The 23,787-nt window shown below is 49.7% G+C and overlaps 1 long non-coding RNA gene across 1 annotated transcript in view; it reads right to left on the bottom strand.

Annotated features, from left to right (window-relative positions):
- Positions 1–1,380: 1,380 nt before the first annotated feature.
- Positions 1,381–23,787, bottom strand: part of LOC134801572 (uncharacterized) — an 85,521-nt gene continuing 63,114 nt past the window's right edge. The window contains exon 3 of the long non-coding RNA XR_010145695.1: positions 1,381–1,570. This is a non-coding gene — a long non-coding RNA (uncharacterized LOC134801572). The remainder of the gene's footprint in view (positions 1,571–23,787) is intronic.

Consider the following 23,787-nt stretch of genomic DNA (forward strand, 5'->3'; position numbering starts at 1 on the left):
GCTGGGTCTCTGGGCTGTTGCATCCGGCGGTACCAACTGCGAGGCACCCCCACGTGTCTTGTGTGGAGTGTAGTTGGAGTCCTTTCCGGGCTCCCTCTCCAACTCTTCATACTCCATCTCCTGTAGGCGGGCTTTTGCCTCATGGAGGCCAACATAGGCCCCCTTTGCCTGACCTCTTTTAGCAGTGCTCTTTTTTCGTTCAGGAGCGTCTTCGTCACTGTTGCGTTTCGGCCTTTTCAGGTTAGCCTCCTGTATATCCATAAGCGCGACATCCTCCTCTGGGCTGTCTTCGTCGTTTGAGGAGGCCCCTGATAAGCGCTTCTCGTCGTCCTCTGCCGTCCAGAATCGGAATCTGGGTCTGTTATCTGGGGAAATTGTCGGAGAGGGTGAGCGTGAATCAACCCCTCTTCCCCCCATGTATCCCCTATCTCCTTCCTTTTCTGACTCGTCACCAGAATTTTCCCCGTTATTTTCCTTGCTTAAACAAGATTTCCCCCTCTTTCCGTCATTCTTTTCTTCACCTGTTCTGGTACCCTCTCCCTTATCCTTCTTTTTATCTTTTTTCCTCCTGTTTTGCCTGCTATTAGGTCGACTCCGGGTCCCTGCACTTGATGAGGTCTCCGATATCTCAGCATCCGATGGAGGCGCCGTCGACCTCGTTGCTTCCTCTTGAGCATTCTTAGTGGCTGATCCACGAGTGAACCGTCCCTTAGAATCTCGCGTTGGCGAACCACCACCCCTTAGCCTTAAAGTGCCCCGCTCTAAGCACTCTTCAGAACTGAGTTCCGGGCCGCTTGCGCCAACCGTCCCAACCAGGCGTCGAATCCACACTCGGGAGACGCCACCGTCCCTATCTTTTTCCGCGCCTGTAGCGCCCACCATACTAACTTCAAGGTTTGATTTGTTTTTTGTATTAAATGCCATTAGATTCCCACGAGAAGGGGAGAACATAAAACTCCACAGGGGCAGAGATCCCCGTACCCAAACTGTGGCCCTATATACACTGTGAGGTCGGGCGGTATCACAGGATTGGCCACTAGTGACTGATGCACACCCCAGCCGCTCTAAAAAGAGCACCCCCGCACGGTGAACCGCCATGCGAGGGATTGTGGTTTTTTATTGAGGTTATCTCCTCTTGACCCGGCCGACCAAGGCAAGGCCCTCGGTCCCATCAAAGGCTGCTAGACTTGACAACAACACCTTATCATTTGGGATAACGAGTTTGTGACGGTGGCCGGAGCCTGTCCACCCGGTTTCTACTGAAAGCGGGCAGACCCGTCCTGCTCTTGATAGTGTCCCTCACTCTTCGCCTGCCCGGTATGGGTAGCCCTGTCCGGTATAGCCTAGGAGATCACGGAGACACTCCAAGAACCCCCCCCCCCCCCCCGGGTTAACCCCGGGTGTCGGGTTATTGGCAACACCGGTAAGCAATCCCACGCAGGAGATCACTTACCGTTGCCCCCAGGGCGCACCAGCCATGAACCATTCCCTTGACTGCGAATCCGCAAGGATTAACAGAGATTGGAATGGCCCAGACCCTCGTGGAGGTTACCCGACCTAGCGCCCCAACCTAACCTAACCTAACCTAACCTAACCTAACCTAACCTAACCTAACCTAACCTAACCTAACCTAACCTAACCTAACCTAACCTAACCTAACCTAACCTAACCTTTTTTTTTTTTTTTTTTTTTTTTTTTTGACGGAGTGGGGAATGCTTTTACGCATCCCTCCCAGGCCTTGGGGAAGGCCATAATGGGGAGGGTATGTGGGACTCACTCTTTCGGCTCCCTCTCCTAGCGAGAGGGAGGGAAAGAGAATACCCACTAAACCCCACTCCGGCGTCTCACCCTCTCAGACGTTGTATGGGGGCATCATGGGCTCGCGCATTCATTCTTCCACAATGCCCCCCGTCTCTTCCCGGCATTAGGCCAGGGAACCCGCACCAAAAGAGGGGTGAATCAGGGACGCTTCTGATTCTCCCCCAGACGTGTAGGGCCGTGCAATGTGGGCCCCAACCCACTGGCCCTACCGAGGGAGGACGCGGTTTACCGCAGCGTACTGCGCACGTCTTCTCCCTCTTCGTCTCTGCCGAAGCGGGGGCGCGTCGGCCGCGTCTTCGCGCTCCCGCTCCGCTGCCTCCTTCTGCGAGATGACCTCTTCGCAGAAGGAGACAACCGCCTTCCATTTTTTCTCGCTGCCCAGCATGGCCGCAACGACGCTGTGCAGCGAGAGATCCGTCGTTCTTATTGCTGCCGTTAGAGTACGGCGCTCCTCCTCCCAACGACTGCAGACCTCTAAAGTGTGTTGGGCCGAGTCATCAGGGTCACCGCATTCGTGACACTGGGGCCCTAATTCCCTCTCTATGTTGTGCAGGTAATGACCGAAGCAGCCGTGTCCGGTCATCACCTGCGTTGCCCTATATGATAGGGCCCCATGTTTCCTCTTCAACCATTCCTCTATATGAGGGAGGACTGCCCCTATGGTGCGTGTTCCATAAGGGGCGTCCTCCAGGCCGTCCTCCCATAGCTCTCGGAGCCTGACCTTAGCCTCTCGGTCTGCCCGCTCTGCTGCTTCTGGGTCCAAGTGCTCTCCTCGAGCCCTGGCCTCCGCCCTCAACACGTATCTCTCCGCTAGGACCTGGGCATCGAGCTCCCACGGAGGAGTGCAAGCAAGGAGACACGCCGCCGCATGGGATACTGTCGAGTAGACCTAACCTAACCTAACCTAACCTAACCTAACCTAACCTAACCTAACCTAACCTAACCTAACCTAACCTAACCTAACCTAACCTAACCTAACCTAACCTAACCTAACCTAACCTAACCTAACCTAACCTAACCTAACCTAACCTAACCTAACCTAACCTAACCTAACCTAACCTAACCTAACCTTTTTTTTTTTTTTTTTTAAGAGGGGAAATGCGTTACGCATACCACCCGGCGCGGGGACGGGCCGGGATGGTTATGTGGGACTCCCTGTTGTGGGCTAATGAGACCCCAGGTTTACCCACTAAAACCCCTCTGTTGGCCGCCTCAAGGCTATAAGGCGGGGCACGGGAAACGACCGAGAGCATGCTTCCGAAACCCCGCCAGCGGCTGTCCGATCTTTGGACTCGACTTCGGAGGGAGTATTCCTCTGTCACTTTAAAAAGGTGCGCCGTTAAGTCGGCGTACTGGCCATCCCAGGGACCCTCGTGTAGGCGACAGGCGTCCCCGAGCCTGCCGCCCACGGGTACCCTTAAGGAGGAAGTCGGCGGTCGTACGCCAAACGCCTCCGTCCTACGCGTTTGCGGCGCATCGGTTGGGAGGCGGGATCTTCTTCCCTTTCTCTTTCCGCGGTCTCTTTCCTTGTTATTACGCCTTCGCAGAAAGAGACCACCGCTTTCCATGATCCCTCGCTGTCTGCCATAGTTTTCACTACGGCAGGCAGGGAGAGGTCGCGCCCCACTACAGCCACGAGTGTGGCCCGCTGTTCTGTCCAAGCTGAGCATACAGCCAGCGTATGTTGTGCCGTGTCTTCAGCAGCACCGCACCCGTGGCATATCGGCGTCGGTTCTCGGCCCAATCTGTTGCACAGATATCGTCCAAAACACCCGTGTCCTGTAAGGACCTGCGTCACTCGGAATGTTATAGGGCCATGGTCCCGGTCAAGCCATTGTTTTAGGACCGGACGTATTGCCTCTATAGTTAGGTGACCAGCAATCGGATGCGCCAGTCTCTCCTCCCAAATGTCCACCATTTCCAGCCGAATTGCTTCGCGCCGTCCATCTATTTCTCTTGGTGCTGGTGCCTCATCCCTCTCATGCATCTCCTCGCGCCAGCGGTAAACAGCTGCGAGGGCTCTTGCATCGAGGTCCCAGGGCAAGGATCCCGCTAGAGCACACGCAGCATCCGTAGATATGGTACGGTATCCCCGGATTACCCGTAGCGCCATTGCTCTTTGGGCTTTTCTCAGCTGAGTAGCGTTTTGCCTTCCAATGGCGTCAGCCCAGACGGGTGCGCCATATAACGCCATGGAGCGCACGACTCCCGTGTACAAACGGCGGCATGAAGCCTTGGGCCCTCCCAAGTTCGGGAGTATACGCCCCAGGGCCGCGGCTGTGCTGAGCAGTTTTGGAGCCAAGTGTTCGAAATGGGCCCGAAAGTTCCATTTGCTGTCAAGCATAACGCCCAGGTAGCGCAGGGTCGACCTGACAGCAATCGGGACCCCGCCCACTATGATTTGGGCTCCTACCGGAGGACCTCTACGGTGGCCATAAAACCTAACCTAACCTAACCTAACCTAACCTAACCTAACCTAACCTAACCTAACCTAACCTAACCTAACCTAACCTAACCTAACCTAACCTAACCTAACCTAACCTAACCTAACCTAACCTAACCTAACCTAACCTAACCTAACCTAACCTAACCTAACCTAACCTAACCTAACCTAACCTAACCTAACCTAACCTAACCTAACCTAACCTAACCTAACCTAACCTAACCTAACCTAACCTAACCTAACCTAACCAGTCGCGCGCCAAGCGCCAGAGCATACGCATCGTTTCCGCGTCGCTCCGCGCTCTAAAATTCAAAACTCTCGGTTTTTTCTCTCAAACCCTTATGTGTTATACATCAAAACGCGCGCGCTGACTCGGACTTTACGATTGTGCAAAAATTTGTGAAATCGGACCACTTAGTGAAGCACAGTGAGCAAAATAGTGACAAACTTTCCGTTGCTATAGATCATAACTCCTGTGAAAAGTGAAATATTAGTGATAGTGACACAGTTTTTATATGTGAGTGATCCTTAGTGAATCTGTCATACGGATATGACTTTGGATTGGATCGGACTAAGTAGGCGTAAGTACAATCAACCCTCAAATCTCTAAGTGTCGGAAGGAAAGTGACTTAATCGCCTATTACTCGCAAAGTAGATCTTTTACATACTATTTTCTATATATTAACCAAAGCGACTATATAAACTCTATAATCTGTGCAAGTTTCATAATTTTCCTGATGAAAACCCCGAAGATTTCGAAGAAAAACTAAAACCACGTGTTTTGGAAAAAACTAGTTCCCGATAAGTGAGGCTAATTTTGATATTAGAATTAGATTTCTGAATTTACTAGGACTGTATAGCAGAAAACAGAACTCAGATTGGTGTAATAGTTCTCGAGATATTCAAGATTTACTAACCTAAACACTTATTTTCAAGAAACTTTCAACTTTGACATTTAATTCTTCGAGAATTTGAGTGAAGACGCATACTTTTTTTATATAATTTTAATGTATCTGTTATTGGACAATAATCATACAAAATTTCAGAATTTTCTATCTACTAGTTTTAGTGTAAAGTAATATATAGTAGCGCCACTCCTTAAAACAGCGTGGTTTGACGTAAATATCATTTGAAAATTCACTTTTTTGTCTTGCACTTTTTTCCACATTTTTTGATCTTGATTACTTCTACGTCATTAAAAAATAGGTTTAAGAATAGTTTTGATGCTTGTTGTCCAGTTAGATTATCTGTAATTAGAGTGTTAAGATTTTATGATTTCAACTGACTAATTTTGAATCCCGTATAAGTGTGGCTAAATTTGATAATAGGATTTGATTGTTAAACTTATTAGCAACATATAACAGAAAACAAAACTCTGATTGGTGTAAGAGTTCTTGAGATATTCGAGATTTTGTAACCTAATAACTTATTTTCATGAAACTTGTAACTTTGACATTTAATTTCTCAAAACTTTGAGAGACGACGCATATTTAAATCATATTGCTTCAAAGTATCTGTTATTGGACAATAATCATACAAAATTTCATAATTTTCTATAAAGTAGTTTCAGTGTTAAGTAATATCTAGTCGCGCCACTCCTTAAAACAGCGTGGTCTTACGTAAATATCATTTGAAAATTCACTTTTTTGTCTTACACTTTTTGCCACATTTTTTGATCTTGATTACTTGACCCCGTTTAAAAAATAGGTTTAAGAATAATTTTGATGCTTTTTGTTCATTTAAATTATCTGTAATTAGAGTTTTAAGATTTTACGATTTCAACTGACTAATTTTGAATCCCGTATAAGTGTGGCTAATTTTGATAATAGGATTCGATTTTAAAACTTATTTTTAATATATAACAGCAAACAGAACTCTGATTAGTGTAATAGTTCTTGAGATATTCAAGATTTTGTAACCTAAAAAACTTACTTCAAGAAAATTGTTACTTTGACATTTAATTTCTCAAAACTTTGAAAGACGACGCACACTTATTTCATACTGCTTTAATGTATCTGTTATTGGACAATAATCATACAAAATTTCAGAATTTTCTATAGATTAGTTCCTGTGTAAAGTAATATCTAGTCGCGCCACTCCTTAAAACAGCGTGGTCTTACGTAAATATCATTTGAAAATTCACTTTTTTGTCTTGCACTTTTTTCCACATTTTTTGATCTTGATTACTTGTACTCCATTAAAAAATAGTTTAAGAATACTTTTGATGCTTGTTGTCCATATAGATTATCTGTAATTAGAGTTTTAAAATTTTATGATTTCAACAGACTTATTTTTAATTCTGTATAAGTGTGGCTTATTTGGACGATAGGATTTGATTCCAAACTTATTAAAAACATATGACAGTAAACAAAAATCTAATTGGTGCAATATTTCTCTTGATATTCAAGATTTTCTAACCTAAACTTATTTTCATGAAAGTAGTAACTTCAACATTTAAATTTTGAATCTTTGGGAGACTACTTGTACTAACTTCATATTTAATTTGCAAATCTATTAATACTATTCAATAAATATCATTCAATACGCTAAATTCTGCCAAAATGTCTGACATACACTTGTCAACCCACTCCCCCGCGCATACGCGATCACGCACCCGGGCCATAGAAGGCGCAGAAGACGGATCATCACAGAATTGTCAATCACCTCAACCCGGCTGCTCGGAATTGTACAAAGAAAATACACAGGCTAAATCGCCTCCAGAGGCCATTGATTCTCCTACTCGATCAAGAACAAGCTCATACAGCTCGGCAACCAACGTCGCAGCGGCACAACGAAATGATGAGCTCACTCCCGAGACGGATCTAGAATTAGATGCGGGTGCCAACAGGACATCCACTGTGACACACACCGCACGAGACACTTCGGAAACGGAACACGAGCCAAACAAGGATTTGTCACAAGAAATGACACTCCACTATAGTGGTATAGAGTCAGGTACACACTCCTCGCTTGAAGATCCACACGAGCTTACCGACATGATGAAATACTTTGAGAAGGTAACTCAATGGTGTGACGAAATAACCTCCACCCTATTACCAGGTAAAAAATGCAGCCAACGGAGCGTCACCAGAGAAGCAAAAGAAAAGGTACTCAGTATAGCAAACTCCATCAAATCACTCACCTGTCAGGTCCGAATGAATAACACGCTGAGGGCACCCTCGTCGGATGCACTCCAAAACAACGAAATACCACCGCCTACTCCCACCAGCCAAGCGAGACGAGATAAAACTATAAGCGGCGTTCAAGAAGAGACCATCACCACACTCATACAAAATACTATTAAAATTGAATTCCAAAAGATCAAGGATGACTGGAGAAATTGCACAGTGAGTGGTACTGCGCGACAAGGTGGAAACGGACAATCATACGCCACTGTGGCAGCAAGCACAGATTTTCGTCCCAAAGTTATCACTCGCACTACCACATCACCACCGGACATTCCTGTAAATAAACCGGCTCTTGTACTTACCGCTAAAGCCGCAGTCAACAGCCCCGTTGAGACCCTGGAGATGTGGAAGAAGAGCATCTCGTTCAGGAACTCTACTTTCGCCCCTGCTAACACAAAACACGTGTCAAATAACAAGGTACGTGTCGAATTTGATACACCGGAGCAGCGCGACAGGGCAATCTCTATGACGAACGACTTAAATTGCGAGGTCATCGCTGAAAAGTCCAAATCCCTGTCGCCTATGATTATCCTAAAGGGCGTATCGGAGAACGTTAAAGCAGATCAGCTAGCGAACGTCATCATCGGACAGAATACTGAACTCGCCGCAGTCATCAAAGATGAGCGAGACTTCACTTTACACTTTCTGAGAGCAAACAGAAACCCAAAGCTGTATAACGCAGTCTTCAAGACAACACCCGAGATCTTCAAGACAGTCATCAAAGTTGCTAAATTAAACGTAGACCACCAGAGGGTGTATGCAGGTGAATACATACCACTACTACAATGTTACCAGTGTCTACAGATTGGACACACCCGCAAACGATGCACTCAAAATGACACTGCCACTTGCTCTCACTGCGCAGTTACTGGGCACGAATACAAGCGTTGCCCAGTAAAAGATGACTACAACCGAATCAGGTGCTATAATTGCGCCTCTCATGCCGCAAAAAACAATCTACAGACCAACACTAAGCATAGTGCCACTTCGGCTTCTTGCCCTTACATATGCTTGATGTCTACAAAAATAAGAGGAAAAATCAATTATGGACCATAGAAACGTTACAAGAAACGGCAATACACTCAAAACAGGAACCTACAACTGCTTACAAATAAACGAAGGACATGGGCGAAACGCCCATCAGGAAGTAGTAGTATACTTACATGACAAAGATACCGTGTGCGACTTTGTGTTCCTCACAGAACCTTACACCGCCAATAAAAAGATCGTCAAGTCTCCTCCAGGATACATCGTGTATCAATTCCCTACTGACGCCACACCTATTAAAGCTGCACTATTAGTAAAGGACTCCAGTATCAGCACCCTGGGTTATACAAAATATTCCGACTCACACATGTCAATAGTGCAAATTAGCGAAAATACAGGCACACAGATATACCTAGTCTCTATATATATTGAACCCAGGACTGATCCAAACAATACTCTAGTTAAATTAGAAGAGTTTCTGCAAGAGACCCGAGGCGCCAAGCACATAATCGGAGGTGATTTCAACGGGTGGCATAGTCTATGGGGAAATCCAAAGAACAACCCCAGAGGCTGTGCAATAGCGGATATTATAGCTGCACATGACCTCAAGACATGCAATATCGGCCGCACCGCCACATTTGAGACCGTCACACATCGGCAACCTAGAACGTCAATTGTGGATGTCACCTTCGTCACTAATAATCAGCATCGCAACCCGATTAAAATAAAAAACTGGAAAGTTGACAAGGGCATATGTCCATCTTCAGATCACAATGCAATCACCTATCAGATCACCACAGCTTTCAACAAAACAGCGAAATGGAACAGAAAGATAAAATTAAGCACCTTCAAATACAACACTACTGGAGTCAAATGGGAAGAATTAACAGAGGACATAAAAAAAAGAGCTGGAGGGTAAGATGCCTAGCATTGAGGACGTAAATGAAAGCAATGAGGAGGAACTGGATGGCATAATAGCTTCACTTACCGGAGACATACAAAAAATGTGCGATGACCTGCTACCAAGATCCATCAGGCCGCCGCAGAAACCGCCATGGTGGAGCGATGACCTAAACAACATAAAAAAGGAAGTCATCAGAAACCACCATACGCTGAGCAAGGCTGCTCACCGGAAACTTCCGCTTGCTGAAATATTAAAGGAAAGAGAAGAACTACGTAAAAAGTACTCAGATGCATGCAGCGTTGCGTCAACCAACACCTTTAGAGACTTTTGTGAACGACAAACAAAGGAGGACGTATGGTCAGTTACAAACAGGATCATACGAACCAGACCCATGGCACAACCACCGGCAACCATGATCTTACCTGATGGAACGCACACGAGGGATAGCAAGGAGACCGCGAACGCGCTGCTCAATAGCTTCCATCCCGATGACACCGAAGACACCAGCCTGCAAAGTAACATAAGAAACCACGTATTAGTACCACCGGACACTCCTAATGAGCCGCCATTCACCATCGGTGAGGTCATTGGAGCCTTGGAAACTATCAATCATAAAAAGGCGCCCGGCTCTGACCACCTCACCTCAGACATATGCCTCCAAGTTACAAAGATGTACCCGGAAACCATATCCGCTATAATGAATCGGTGCCTGCAAACCGGCTATTTCCCTGACTACTGGAAATCTACTACTACCAAAATCATCCCAAAACCCAATAAAGAGGACTACTCTAAGCTCTCCTCCTACAGACCCATAGGACTAGTCAAGGTTTTTGGAAAACTGCTTGAAAAACTCATAATAAACAGACTAGTATACCACATGCACAAACATCAACAAATAGTTAACCGACAATTCGGCTTTAGATTACAAACATCCACCACCCATGCCATCAAACATGCACTTGAAATAATAAATCTGGGAAAGGAAGAGAAAGAGCAGGTATTAGCTGTTTCCTTGGACATTCGAGCCGCCTTCGACAATGCCTGGTGGCCTGCCATCTTCCAGCGTCTCCGGCGCGTCGAATGCCCAAGGAACGTATACATGATCTTACAAAACTACGTAACTCACCGAGAGGTACAGCTCGCTTTTGCTGACTATCACGCCCAAAAATTACTTACCCGGGGTTGCATCCAGGGCTCGGTTGTAGGCCCTGTGCTATGGAATTTGGTCCTGGATGATCTCCTCGACATGGAGCTGCCGGCGGGATGTCACTCGCAAGCATATGCGGATGACGTCCTACTGGTCTGCCGTGCGGGGAGCGTCCAGGAACTTGAGACTAACACCAACCTAGCTATCGAAAAAATCACAGCATGGGGGGAAAGCGTAAAGCTTGACTTCGGTAAAGAAAAAACACAGGCAATCGCATTTACTGGTAGGGCTTCGCAGACGAAAATCAACATATACGGACAAATAATACCATTCGTAAAAGAAATTAAATATTTGGGAGTAATAATAGATAACAAGCTGGAATTTAAAAAACACGTCATACACACATTAGGTAAAGCCAGGAACCTATACCAGAAAATGCAATTGTTCATACGTCCCACGTGGGGAGTCCATCCTGAAAACATACGGACAATCTACAGACAAGTCATCGAACCCATCATGACATACGCCGCGTCCATATGGCATAAAGCTCTCCAATACCAGTACATAAATAAAAAACTACTCTCGCTGCAGCGACTTATAGCAATAAAAATAACACACGCATTTAGAACAATAAACACACCAATCGCAATTACTCTAGCTCGACTCACACCTCTGCCCGCAAAAATTAACTATGTCGCGGAATTAGAAAATACCAAACTGAGAGGCGTGTCTACCCTTTTACCTGAGGACCTACAAATAGATTCACCCGTCCCACCCTCCGATATGTTACATCCAGCTCATAGGGAGGGCATAACTTATCAGGAATTACAGGACCAGATGGAAGTGGAACGGGCCCTTAACGGCCGACCGGATGGTGCGTGGACGTCCTACACTGACGGAAGCCGCCACGACAATAAAGTCGGGGCGGCTTTCGTCACTGTCGGACCAAACCACTCCCACACGATCAAAAAATTTAAATTACATGATTCCTGCTCTGTGTACCAGGCTGAATTGCTCGCGATGCTACGGTGTCTCCAGCACCACACCAACACTCTAAAACTACCACTTGACACCACCACTCGCATCACACATATAATCTTAACTGACAGTAAGTCCGCACTACAAGAGTTATCAAATCCATATAGCTACAACTCCATCGCCAACCAAATCCATAAACACATACACACACATAAACAACAGATAGACACACATTTTTACTGGGTGAAGGCACACTGTGGCATCGAGGGCAATGAACAGGCTGATCGGGCGGCCAAAGCGGCCGCAAATCTAAAAAAGACTCCAGACTTCTCCATAATACCCATCTCATACATTAAATACCATCTAAAACAAAAAGCACATAAAGCGACAGTAGAAATGTACGACACACCATCAAATTGCCAATACACAAAAAAGATTTTTCCGAACTACGAATCAATCAATAAATACCTAACAAACAATAGTCTTACCTTCGAGACTACCCAAATATTCACCAATCATGGATACCACAAAGAATACCTAAACGAAAGGAAAATTACAGATAACAATCACTGTCCGTGTGACAATCTCAGTAAACAAACAATCATACATCTAATACAAAGCTGCCCCAAATTTAACCGTAAAAGACTAGACTATGAACTAACATGCCTCCTTCTAAACATTGACCACAGCAGACTAACTGACGTATTAGACAACCGAACGACAACTGAAGCCTTTCAAGATTTTATAAAGCACATAGTACGAAACTTAAAGAACTTTAATAACACTTAATGAATAAATGTGACAAATGCCATAACATACCGGATTTGACTAAGATTGACTTTGTAAATACTAGCTGTAAGTACTTTTTGTAAATATTTCTTGAAAAAATATATGAAAAAGAAAGAAAAAAAAATATATATATAATTATAAAAACAAATTAAAAATAGAGAAAAACAAAATACAGAAGATTGAAACAAACTATAAGTGTAATCATTTGTATAAGTATTTTAGATTAAGAATTTTAGATTATAAAATTACACTATAAGTATTACTGTCTGCTGCGCCGGGGCTTCACCGATTGTTGCTCTTGCGCGGCGGCGAAAATTGTAATTATTTTTATTGTTGATTCTCACTCGTGTTACTTCGCCACAAACCCAAAATCCCTTCCACATTCTCCTACTACCTGTCCACTCACACACTAATACAGACATTAGGTATTCTACACAAAACAATAATGCTACAACATAAATTCACCACACTAAATCATTTAAATTCCCACATAAATCACACCCCATGGACAACGTGTATACCAATAGCACCGCGTTCCTGGTACAACTAAACCGCACAGGGTGAAGGTTTTAGTCCGTAGGCGACTGTCGATGGCATTCCATCCTAGGGCGGAATGCCATCTTCAGTCGAGTCGGGCATGCCACCAGGACCGGCCTGGTGGTATCCAATGAGGATTTCCTTCACCCACGCAAAAAAAAAAAAAAAAAAAAAAAAAAAAAAAACCTAACCTAACCTAACCTTTTTTTTTTTTTTTTTTTTTTTTTTTTTTTATACAGGGGAAATGCATTACGCATACCACCCGGGCGCGGGGACACCCGGGTGGTTATGTGGGACTCCCACGAGAATCCGGTCTACCCACTAAAACCCCTGTCTGTCGCCTCGGTGCCTTAGGGCGGAGTTACGGGCACGCGGCGTCACTCATCCACAACTCCGCCAGCAACAGTCCATCAGGACCCATCACAAGTAAAACCTCCATTAAGTGCGTATCCGAACACTTCTCACGCCTCCTACCCGAGGACCTCTTTCCTATGGATGTCAGACGCCCCCGTATCTGACACCCGGAGGTCTATGCTAAGGTGGCAAGCGTCTGTCGTGCACAGCACGCCTGCGTCTCATTCTACGTCGGCGCATAGGGTCAGCCTCGGCCTGAATCTCCCGCTCGCGCTCCGCCGCCTCTTTCCCGGCCATGACGTATTCTGAGAATTCTAGCATTGTCTGCCACACCTCTTCGCCGGAGAGCATAGCTTGCACTACGGCTGGCAGCGACAAATCTTGCCCAGTACGGGCAATTACTTCCTCTCTTTCTACAGCCCAGACCGGGCACTCCGCCAACGTGTGCTGGGCGGAGTCTTCATGTGCTCCGCACTCATGACATCCCGGGGTCGGCTCCCTTTTGGCTTGTTGGTGCAGGTACTTGCCAAAGCAGCCATGCCCTGACAGCAACTGCGTGAGCCTGAATGTTAGGACCCCAAAATCCCTTCCAATCCATTCGTGAAGACTAGGTTGGATAGCTTCAATGGTGCGGATGCCCGCCCTAGGCCGAACCAGCCGCAGCTGCCACTCATCAACCGCCTCCTGCTGCAGCTCAACACGCCGCTTCTTCAATTCCTCCGGAGCCAGCACCTCACCCCGGTCCCGCACCTCCCCGCGCCACAGGTATAGGGTCGCGAGGACCTTCGCGTCCAAATCCCAAGGCAGAGAGCAGGCTAGAACGCACGCGGCCTCCGTGCTTATCGTACGGTATCCTCTTATAACCCTTACAGCTATTGCTCTCTGCGGTCGGCGTAACCGAGCGATATTCTGTCTATTAAGAGCATTTGCCCAAACTGGGGCACCATAGAGTGCCATCGATCGCACCACGCCCATGTAGAGGCGGCGGCATGAAGCCTTGGGCCCTCCCAGGTTTGGCAGTATACGCCCAAGGGCAGATGCAGCGCGCAACAACTTGGGTGCCAGGCGCTCAAAATGCGCACAGAAATTCCACTTGCTGTCAAGCACGACACCAAGGTAGAGCAGTGATGGCATGACGGCAATCGGGACTCCTCCCACCACTATAGCCACCCCAGCTGGGGGAGCTTTCCGTGGACCATAGAAACATATGGCTTCGGACTTCGCTAGAGCCACCTCGAGGCCCAGACTTCTCATCTTGCCCACGCAATGGGCAACTGCCGCTGTAGCTAATATGGCTGCATCACGGTAATTGGGACCCTTGGCCGTCACAAGCGTATCATCGGCGTAGCAGATGACGTTGACTCCACGCAAGTTTTCCCCCCTTAGAACCCAGTTGTAGCCTATATTCCACAAGAGTGGACCCAAGACCGACCCCTGCGGGACCCCACAGGACATTGCCCTCTCCCCCCATACCTGCTGCCCAGGCCAGGTGACGAACCTCTCACTGAGATAAGCTTCAATGATGCGGAACAAGTGAAGGGGTACTTGATGGTATCGCAACGATTCCTTTATTGTGTTCCAGGGCAGGGTGTTGAAAGCATTAGCGATGTCCAATGACACCGCCAAGAGGACATTTCCCTGCGTCACAGCCTCGTGTGCCATTGATTTGACCCGTAGAATTGCATCGACAGTTGACCGGTTCCTGCGGAACCCAAATTGGCAGTCGGCCAAGTCCGGCCCCTCTCTTTCCATGTGCTTGATGAGGCGTGCAGCGATTATTCGCTCAAAGAGCTTGCCCACCTCATCCAGCAAAACTATCGGCCGGTAACCAGACGGAGAGTCCATCGGTCGTCCCTCCTTTCTGAGCAGCACTAACTTCCCAGACTTCCACTCCTTCGGGAAGCAACCCTGTTCCAGGCAAGCGGTCAAAAGACGCAGCAGCCTCGGTTCCAACGCTTCCATAGCCAAGACCCATGCACGGCCCGGAATGCCGTCAGGCCCTGGGGCCGTGTTCTTGCCACGCAGCCGGTAAACCGCCACGGCCAGCTCTTCGGGAAGAACGGGTGGAACGATATCCTCCTCTCTTAGCCCCACCGTTGGCGGTGCCATGATAGGCGGCTGGTGAGGTCCCCTTTCAGGGAATAGCCCAGCAACTACGCGCGTTACAAGCTCCGGCTGAAGTGTTTGAGTCAGCGGAGGCGCCCAGGGGCGCAACTTGTTCCGGATGAGTTTGTAGGGTCTTCCCCACGGATCATTATTTAAGGTCTCCAGGAATTCAGCACGACTCGCCTCAATTGCATGTCCGATAGCCACAGAAAACTCCTGTTTGGACGTCTTGTAGGCCTCATATAAACGGCGTTCCTCGTTTTCATCTCGCTGCCTGCGCCTTCTTTGACGCATATACCGACGCCGTGCAGCTACACAGGAGCTGCGTATTTGCGCGAGCTCGGATGTCCACCAGTACACGCATCGTCTATGCGGTAGAGACTTGGCCCGAGGCATCGCCACATCACAAATTCGCACCATGGCCTCCCGGATTTGGGACGCTTCGGACTCTACCACCACAGCTTCATCTGGGACAGGCAGCCACGTCTCTACGATCGCTGCCTCTTTCAAAAGTTCCCGGTCAAGTTTGGTGAACGCCCACCTGGGGCCAGTCCTGACTGGGCCATTCAGCCTTGCGTTGTTTGAGATGAGTGGGTCAATATCAAACCGAATGTACCGGTGATCTGACAGCGTCTCCACTCCCACCATGACCTCCCAGCCCTGAATACGGCGCGCCAGGGAGGCACTCGAAAATGTAATGTCCACGATAGATCCACCCTGTTGCCGCACGCACGTATTTTCTGAACCCCGGTTAATGACCACCAAGCCAGTGGCGACCGCCCACTCCTCCAGAGTTGCGCCTTTCGGATTCGTTGCTGGACACCCCCAAGCCCTAGACTTTGCATTGAAATCTCCGGCTACTAAAACAGGCGTAGGGTGCAACTGCCTAACAATAGCACCCACTGTTACGAGAAACTGTTCAAAATCCGCCAAACTATCGTTGGGAGAGAAGTAGACGCCAACAACTGCAATATTTCCGCAGGTTGCCGCCACAAAACCATGACCCTTTATGACGCCTTGAAAAGGTGGGGAGCCAGCAGTGCCCCGCGACACCAGGGCCACAGTTTTATCCAGGTCCCCAACCCATCCCGCTTGAGCAGAAACAGAGTATGGCTCCGCTACCACTGCTATATTTATTGACCACTGCGCCATACTCTGGAAAAAGAGGTCCTGAGCCCTAACGCAGTGGTTAAGATTCGTCTGAAGAAATTTGATGGCCATATTAATTTGTATCCATACCAGCAACCCCCTGAGTCCCGTCCACAGTCGAAGTGGACGAGCGGACAGGCTGCGAGGAGGCCCGGGAGCCATCGCCAGCCTTTGTCTTCGGTCTCTTGGGTGGGGCAGTACAGCTCTTGCTTCCTGTCCTATGATTCGCGTCTTTTCCCAGCACTGCACAGACAGTGCAGTGTGGCGTCGCCGAGCAATCTCTCGCCTTGTGACCTGGCTGGCCACAACGGTAGCACAGACCGGACCTGTCAATTTCAGAAGGACACTGCGCCCTAACATGGCCCGACTCCAAGCACCGGTAACATCTTTGGGCGCGCGCTTCCAGCAACTTGACTTGCGCCGACACCCAGCCCACCAGCAGTCTCTCCTTTCCAGCCACTTTTTTGGCCGCAGCGACTGGACAACGAACCCACGCAGAACCTAGGCTCCAGGGGTCCGATTTAATTTCTCCCACTCTGACCTCCTGGACCGCACAACCGCCGGCCTGCGCAATCGCCGCAGCGATGTCCTCCACAGACACTGAGTCATCCAGGCCAGATACTCGCAATTCCACGCATTTTGTAGGCCGTGACACCTTGACCATCTCGGATTTGAACAGCTGACAAAGTTTTTCAGCGAGTTTGTCCGCCTTAGGCCCACTGGAGGCCCCCGGTATCTCCAGGAGTCTGGCGCCTGTAGCTGCAACTTTAAAACGGATCGACTGTATATCTAGATCCGCCAAATCTACTTTTGCTTTAGCTGTAGCTAACACATCCTTATAACTGATTCCCTGCTCTTCAGCCTCCGGTTGTAAGGACAAAACCACAGCAGAGGATCGGGGCGGTCGCAGTTTGCGAGCCTCTTGTCTTTGCGACCGTGGTGGAGCCTGCCCCTGGTGTTGAACTTGCACATCATTCCCCTGCTGCGATTGAATAGCAGAGCGAGAATTAACCGTCTTGTTATTTTTCTTCCCTCCAACTGCCTTATTCCATGCTTTATCCATGGCCAAGGGGGCTGAAGGCAGAGACCGAGGAACAGATGATGAGCGTGCGCAAGCCGCGGCGGCTTCAGCTGCTGCAAGGGTGGCCTTATTCTTATTCTTTCTCTTCTTTTGCCCCTTCTTAGGTTCTACCGTCAAATTTGGAGGACCTCGTTTTGGAGCCGGCTCGGGAGCGAGTTCAAGCTCCTGGGTATGGTAAGTGACCCTCTCATTTTGACGCCTCAAGTCGGCAGCCAGCGGGGGCCGCATCGGTTGGGCTGGCAGTAGCCTGCCCTCTAACTCTAAGGCTCCCAGCCTCGCGTCCAACATCAGCCCAATCTTTTTGGTCATCACACACATCATGTTTTCCAAATTGAGAGACCCTGTACCTGTATCCTCCTTGCTAGAGCTGCTAGTTGACTGTGTATTCTCCGTTGGTTTTAACGGAGCCGAGACCGGAACTGGAACCTTGAATTGGTCCCGAAAGTCTGCTCTCAGCTGAGCCATTTCAGCCTTGAGTTCAGTCAATTGAGCGCGCAGGCTATCGTTTTGCGCCTGCAGACGCCTCGTCTCCTCTGAAGTAGAGCGCTCCAAAAGGCACTCAAATGTCTCTTTGATTGACACTGCCGCCTCCTTCAGGGCCTTTACAAAGGTGCCTTTCAAATTGCTGGAGTTTTTGGCAACCAAGGATATTGCATCCAGGCTTGTCTGCACTCGCTGAGAGAGCGCAGCCGCAGAAAGATTGTCTTGTGCACAGGGCAGGACCGAACTAGAACTTAGGCCGCCCGACTGACTACGAGTAGAAAAGGGCAGCTTTATGCCAGCCACTTCTTCTTCTGCCCTCAAACGCATTTCCTCTCTCATGGCGCGGTTATACTCCTCTTTGGCTTTGGCAAGTCCAACGTAATGCCCAGTGGAAGGAGGACGACCGCGACCTCTCTTTGATTGGCTCGTGGACTGCTTGTTATTCTCAGTGGCCTCCTCAGAGTCAGAACCCGATTCACTGAGGCCACGTTTCCGCCAGAAACGCCTAACATTACTGACAGACTCGTAACAGCTCATCGCCGTGTCCGACTCTACGTGATCGCCTCCGAGTTGGAGGACGGAGTCCTCAAAAGCTGACGCAGATACAAGACTCCCTGCGTCAGACTCTATGTCCACCCCTTTGGCACCCAGGAGGGCATCTACCTCTTTTTTTTTTGGCGGAGGAGCTGAAATTGTGGACCCTAGCTCTCCATCACAACGGATAAGAGGCACTCTTAGATCCGGGAGCGATCTTCGGGTCTCTGCCCTTGCAAAAACTTCTGGTTCCCCATTCCCCAAAGAGGACACTGTTCTTGGGGACACCGCTGCCGTTGGCTCCTGCGATTCATTTGCCGTGTCGCGGACGAACCGACCTTTTCGGTCTCGTTGTGGCGGATTCCCACCTTTCTGCCTTAAACTTGATTCTTCTTCATTACGATTTTTGTTTTTATTTAAATTTTCCATAAAATTCCCACGAGTATGAGACGATATATAATTCACTGGCGGGTAACGCTCATCCCGAAACGCAGTGGGCTATGTACTCTAGAGGGCACCTGGTATCTAGAGGTTTTAACGACTTCGCTGTCGGGTGTTAAAGGGTTTTCCTTCCCGCGGGCCGGCCAATGAAGGCAAGCCCTCCGCGCCACAAACACTACCCGTACCCCATACCGCCAAAGATGGGGGTCGTTGGGAAAGTGCTGCGGGATGCGGGATTCAAGGCGAGCTGGCGTAGACTCCCCTACGTAGTCTCATTAGAGACTACCAACCATCCATCAATACTATACGGCCCGAAACATTTAAACATTCCATTCAGTCATTAGTCTCTCTCAAAACATACCTTTCAAACATTACCATTCAAAGCCGTCAGGCCAAAAGGCCTCCCCCCCGTGACAGGACATTGGCAGCACCGATAAGCAACAACTTGGAAACCAAGAGATTACTTACCGTTGCCCCCGGGGTGCACCGTCCAGGAGCCCTTCCCTTACCCCCAGATCAACCGGATCAAGAGGAATGAGAAGGGACCTGGCACTCTGGGAGGTTTCCTGTCCGTAGCACCCCAACCTTTTTTTTTTTTTTTTTTTATTTTTTTTTTTTTTTATACAGGGGAAATGCATTACGCATACCACCCGGGCGCGGGGACACCCGGATGGTTATGTGGGACTCCCACGAGAATCCGGTCTACCCACTAAAACCCCTGTCTGTCGCCTCGGTGCCTTAGGGCGGAGTTACGGGCACGCGGCGTCACTCATCCACAACTCCGCCAGCAACTGTCCATTAGGACCCGTCATCAGGTAAAACCTCCATTAAGGGCGTATCCGAACACTTCTCACGCCTCCATCCCGAGGACCTCTTTCCTATGGGTGACAGACGCCCCCGTATCTGCCACCCGGAGGTCTATGCTAAGGTGGCAAGCGTCTGTCGTGCGCAGCACGCCTGCGTCTCATTCTACGTCGGCGCATAGGGTCAGCCTCGGCCTGGATCTCCCGCTCGCGCTCCGCCGCCTCTTTCCCGGCCATGACGTATTCTGAAAATTCTAGCATTGTCTGCCACACCCCTTCGCCGGACAGCATAGCTTGCACTACGGCCGGCAGCGACAAATCTTGCCCAGTACGGGCAATTACTTCCTCTCTTTCTACGGCCCAGACCGGGCACTCCGCCAACGTGTGCTGGGCGGAGTCTTCATGTGCTCCGCACTCATGACATCCCGGGGTCGGCTCCCTTTTGGCTTGTTGGTGCAGGTACTTGCCAAAGCAGCCATGCCCTGACAGCAACTGCGTGAGCCTGAATGTTAGGACCCCAAAATCCCTTCCAATCCATTCGTGAAGACTAGGTTGGATAGCTTCAATGGTGTGGATGCCCGCCCTAGGCCGAACAAGCCGCAGCTGCCACTCATCAACCGCCTCCTGCTGCAGCTCAACACGCCGCTTCTTCAATTCCTCCGGAGCCAGCACCTCACCCCGGTCCCGCACCTCCCCGCGCCACAGGTATAGGGTCGCGAGGACCTTCGCGTCCAAGTCCCAAGGCAGAGAGCAGGCTAGAACGCACGCGGCCTCCGTGCTTATCGTACGGTATCCTCTTATAACCCTTACAGCTATTGCTCTCTGCGGTCGGCGCAACCGAGCAATATTTTGTCTATTAAGAGCATTTGCCCAAACTGGGGCACCATAGAGTGCCATCGATCGCACCACGCCCATGTAGAGGCGGCGGCATGAAGCCTTGGGCCCTCCCAGGTTTGGCAGTATACGCCCAAGGGCAGATGCAGCGCGCAACAACTTGGGTGCCAGGCGCTCAAAATGCGCACAGAAATTCCACTTGCTGTCAAGCACGACACCAAGGTAGAGCAGTGATGGCATGACGGCAATCGGGACTCCTCCCACCACTATAGCCGCCCCAGCTGGGGGAGCTTTCCGTGGACCATAGAAACATATGGCTTCGGACTTCGCTAGAGCCACCTCGAGGCCCAGACTTCTGATCTTGCCCACGCAATGGGCAACTGCCGCTGTAGCTAATATGGCTGCATCACGGTAATTGGGACCCTTGGCCGTCACAAGCGTATCATCGGCATAACAGATGACGTTGACTCCACGCAAGTTTTCCCCCCTTAGAACCCAGTTGTAGCCTATATTCCACAAGAGTGGACCCAAGACCGACCCCTGCGGGACCCCACAGGACATTGCCCTCTCCCCCCATACCTGCTGCCCAGGCCAGGTGACGAACCTCTCACTGAGATAAGCTTCAATGATGCGGAACAAGTGAAGGGGTACTTGATGGTATCGTAACGATTCCTTTATTGTGTTCCAGGGCAGGGTGTTGAAAGCATTAGCGATGTCCAATGACACCGCCAAGACGACATTTCCCTGCGTCACAGCCTCGTGTGCCATTGATTTGACCCGTAGAATTGCATCGACAGTTGACCGGTTCCTGCGGAACCCAAATTGGCAGTCGGCCAAGTCCGGCCCCTCTCTTTCCATGTGCTTGATGAGGCGTGCAGCGATTATTCGCTCAAAGAGCTTGCCCACCTCATCCAGCAAAACTATCGGCCGGTAACCAGACGGAGAGTCCATCGGTCGTCCCTCCTTTCTGAGCAGCACTAACTTTCCAGACTTCCACTCCTTCGGGAAGCAACCCTGTTCCAGGCAAGCGGTCAAAAGACGCAGCAGCCTCGGTTCCAACGCTTCCATAGCCAAGACCCATGCACGGCCCGGAATGCCGTCAGGCCCTGGGGCCGTGTTCTTGCCACGCAGCCGGAAAACCGCCACGGCCAGCTCGTCGGGAAGAACTGGTGGAACGATAACCTCCTCTCTTAGCCCCACCGTTGGCGGTGCCATGATAGGCGGCTGGTGAGGTCCCCTTTCAGGAAATAGCCCAGCAACTACGCGCGTAACAAGCTCCGGCTGAAGTGTTTGAGTCAGCGGAGGCGCCCAGGGGCGCAACTTGTTCCGGATGAGTTTGTAGGGTCTTCCCCACGGATCATTATTTAAGGTCTCCAGGAATTCAGCACGACTCGCTTCAATTGCATGTCCGATAGCCACAGAAAACTCCTGTTTGGACGTCTTGTAGGCCTCATATAAACGGCGTTCCTCGTTTTCATCTCGCTGCCTGCGCCTTCTTTGACGCATATACCGACGCCGTGCAGCTACACAGGAGCTGCGTATTTGCGCGAGCTCGGATGTCCACCAGTACACGCATCGTCTATGCGGTAGAGACTTGGCCCGAGGCATCGCCACATCACAAATTCGCACCATGGCCTCCCGGATTTGGGACGCTTCGGATTCTACCACCACAGCTTCATCCGGGACAGGCAGCCACGTCTCTACGATCGCTGCCTCTTTCAGAAGTTCCCGGTCAAGTTTGGTGAACGCCCACCTAGGGCCAGTCCTGACTGGGCCATTCAGCCTTGCGTTGTTTGAGATGAGTGGGTCAATATCAAACCGAATATACCGGTGATCTGACAGCGTCTCCACTCCCACCATGACCTCCCAGCCCTGAATACGGCGCGCCAGGGAGGCACTCGAAAATGTAATGTCCACGATAGATCCACCCTGTTGCCGCACGCACGTATTTTCTGAACCCCGGTTAATGACCACCAAGCCAGTGGCGACCGCCCACTCCTCCAGAGTTGCGCCTTTCGGATTCGTTGCTGGACACCCCCAAGCCCTAGACTTTGCATTGAAATCTCCGGCTACTAAAACAGGCGTAGGGTGCAACTGCCTAACAATAGCACCCACTGTTACGAGAAACTGTTCAAAATCCGCCAAACTATCGTTGGGAGAGAAGTAGACGCCAACAACTGCAATGTTTCCGCAGGTTGCCGCCACAAAACCATGACCCTTTATGACGCCTTGAAAAGGTGGGGAGCCAGCAGTGCCCCGCGACACCAGGGCCACAGTTTTATCCAGGTCCCCAACCCAACCCGCTTGAGCAGAAACAGAGTATGGCTCCGCTACCACTGCTATATTTATTGACCACTGCGCCATACTCTGGAATAAGAGGTCCTGAGCCCTAACGCAGTGGTTAAGATTCGTCTGAAGAAATTTGATGGCCATATTAATTTGTATCCATACCAGCAACCCCCTGAGTCCCGTCCACAGTCGAAGTGGACGAGCGGACAGGCTGCGAGGAGGCCCGGGAGCCATCGCCAGCCTTTGTCTTCGGTCTCTTGGGTGGGGCAGTACAGCTCTTGCTTCCTGTCCTATGATTCGCGTCTTTTCCCAGCACTGCACAGACAGTGCAGTGTGGCGTCGCCGAGCAATCTCTCGCCTTGTGACCTGGCTGGCCACAACGGTAGCACAGAGCGGACCTGTCAATTTCAGAAGGACACTGCGCCCTAACATGGCCCGACTCCAAGCACCGGTAACATCTTTGGGCGCGCGCTTCCAGCAACTTGACTTGCGCCGACACCCAGCCCACCAGCAGTCTCTCCTTTCCAGCCACTTTTTTGGCCGCAGCGACAGGACAACGAACCCACGCAGAACCTAGGCTCCAGGGGTCTGATTTTATTTCTCCCACTCTGACCTCCTGGACCGCACAACCGCCGGCCTGCGCAATCGCCGCAGCGATGTCCTCCACAGACACTGAGTCATCCAGGCCAGATACTCGCAATTCCACGCATTTTGTAGGCCGTGACACCTTGACCATCTCGGATTTGAACAGCTGACAAAGTTTTTCAGCGAGTTTGTCCGCCTTAGGCCCACTGGAGGTCCCCGGTATCTCCAAAAGTCTGGCGCCTGTAGCTGCAACTTTAAAACGGATCGACTGTATATCTAGATCCGCCAAATCTACTTTTGCTTTAGCTGTAGCTAACACATCCTTATAACTGAT

Source organism: Cydia splendana, chromosome 22 (genome assembly GCF_910591565.1).
Source record: "Cydia splendana chromosome 22, ilCydSple1.2, whole genome shotgun sequence".
Classification (NCBI taxonomy): Eukaryota; Metazoa; Arthropoda; class Insecta; order Lepidoptera; family Tortricidae; genus Cydia; species Cydia splendana.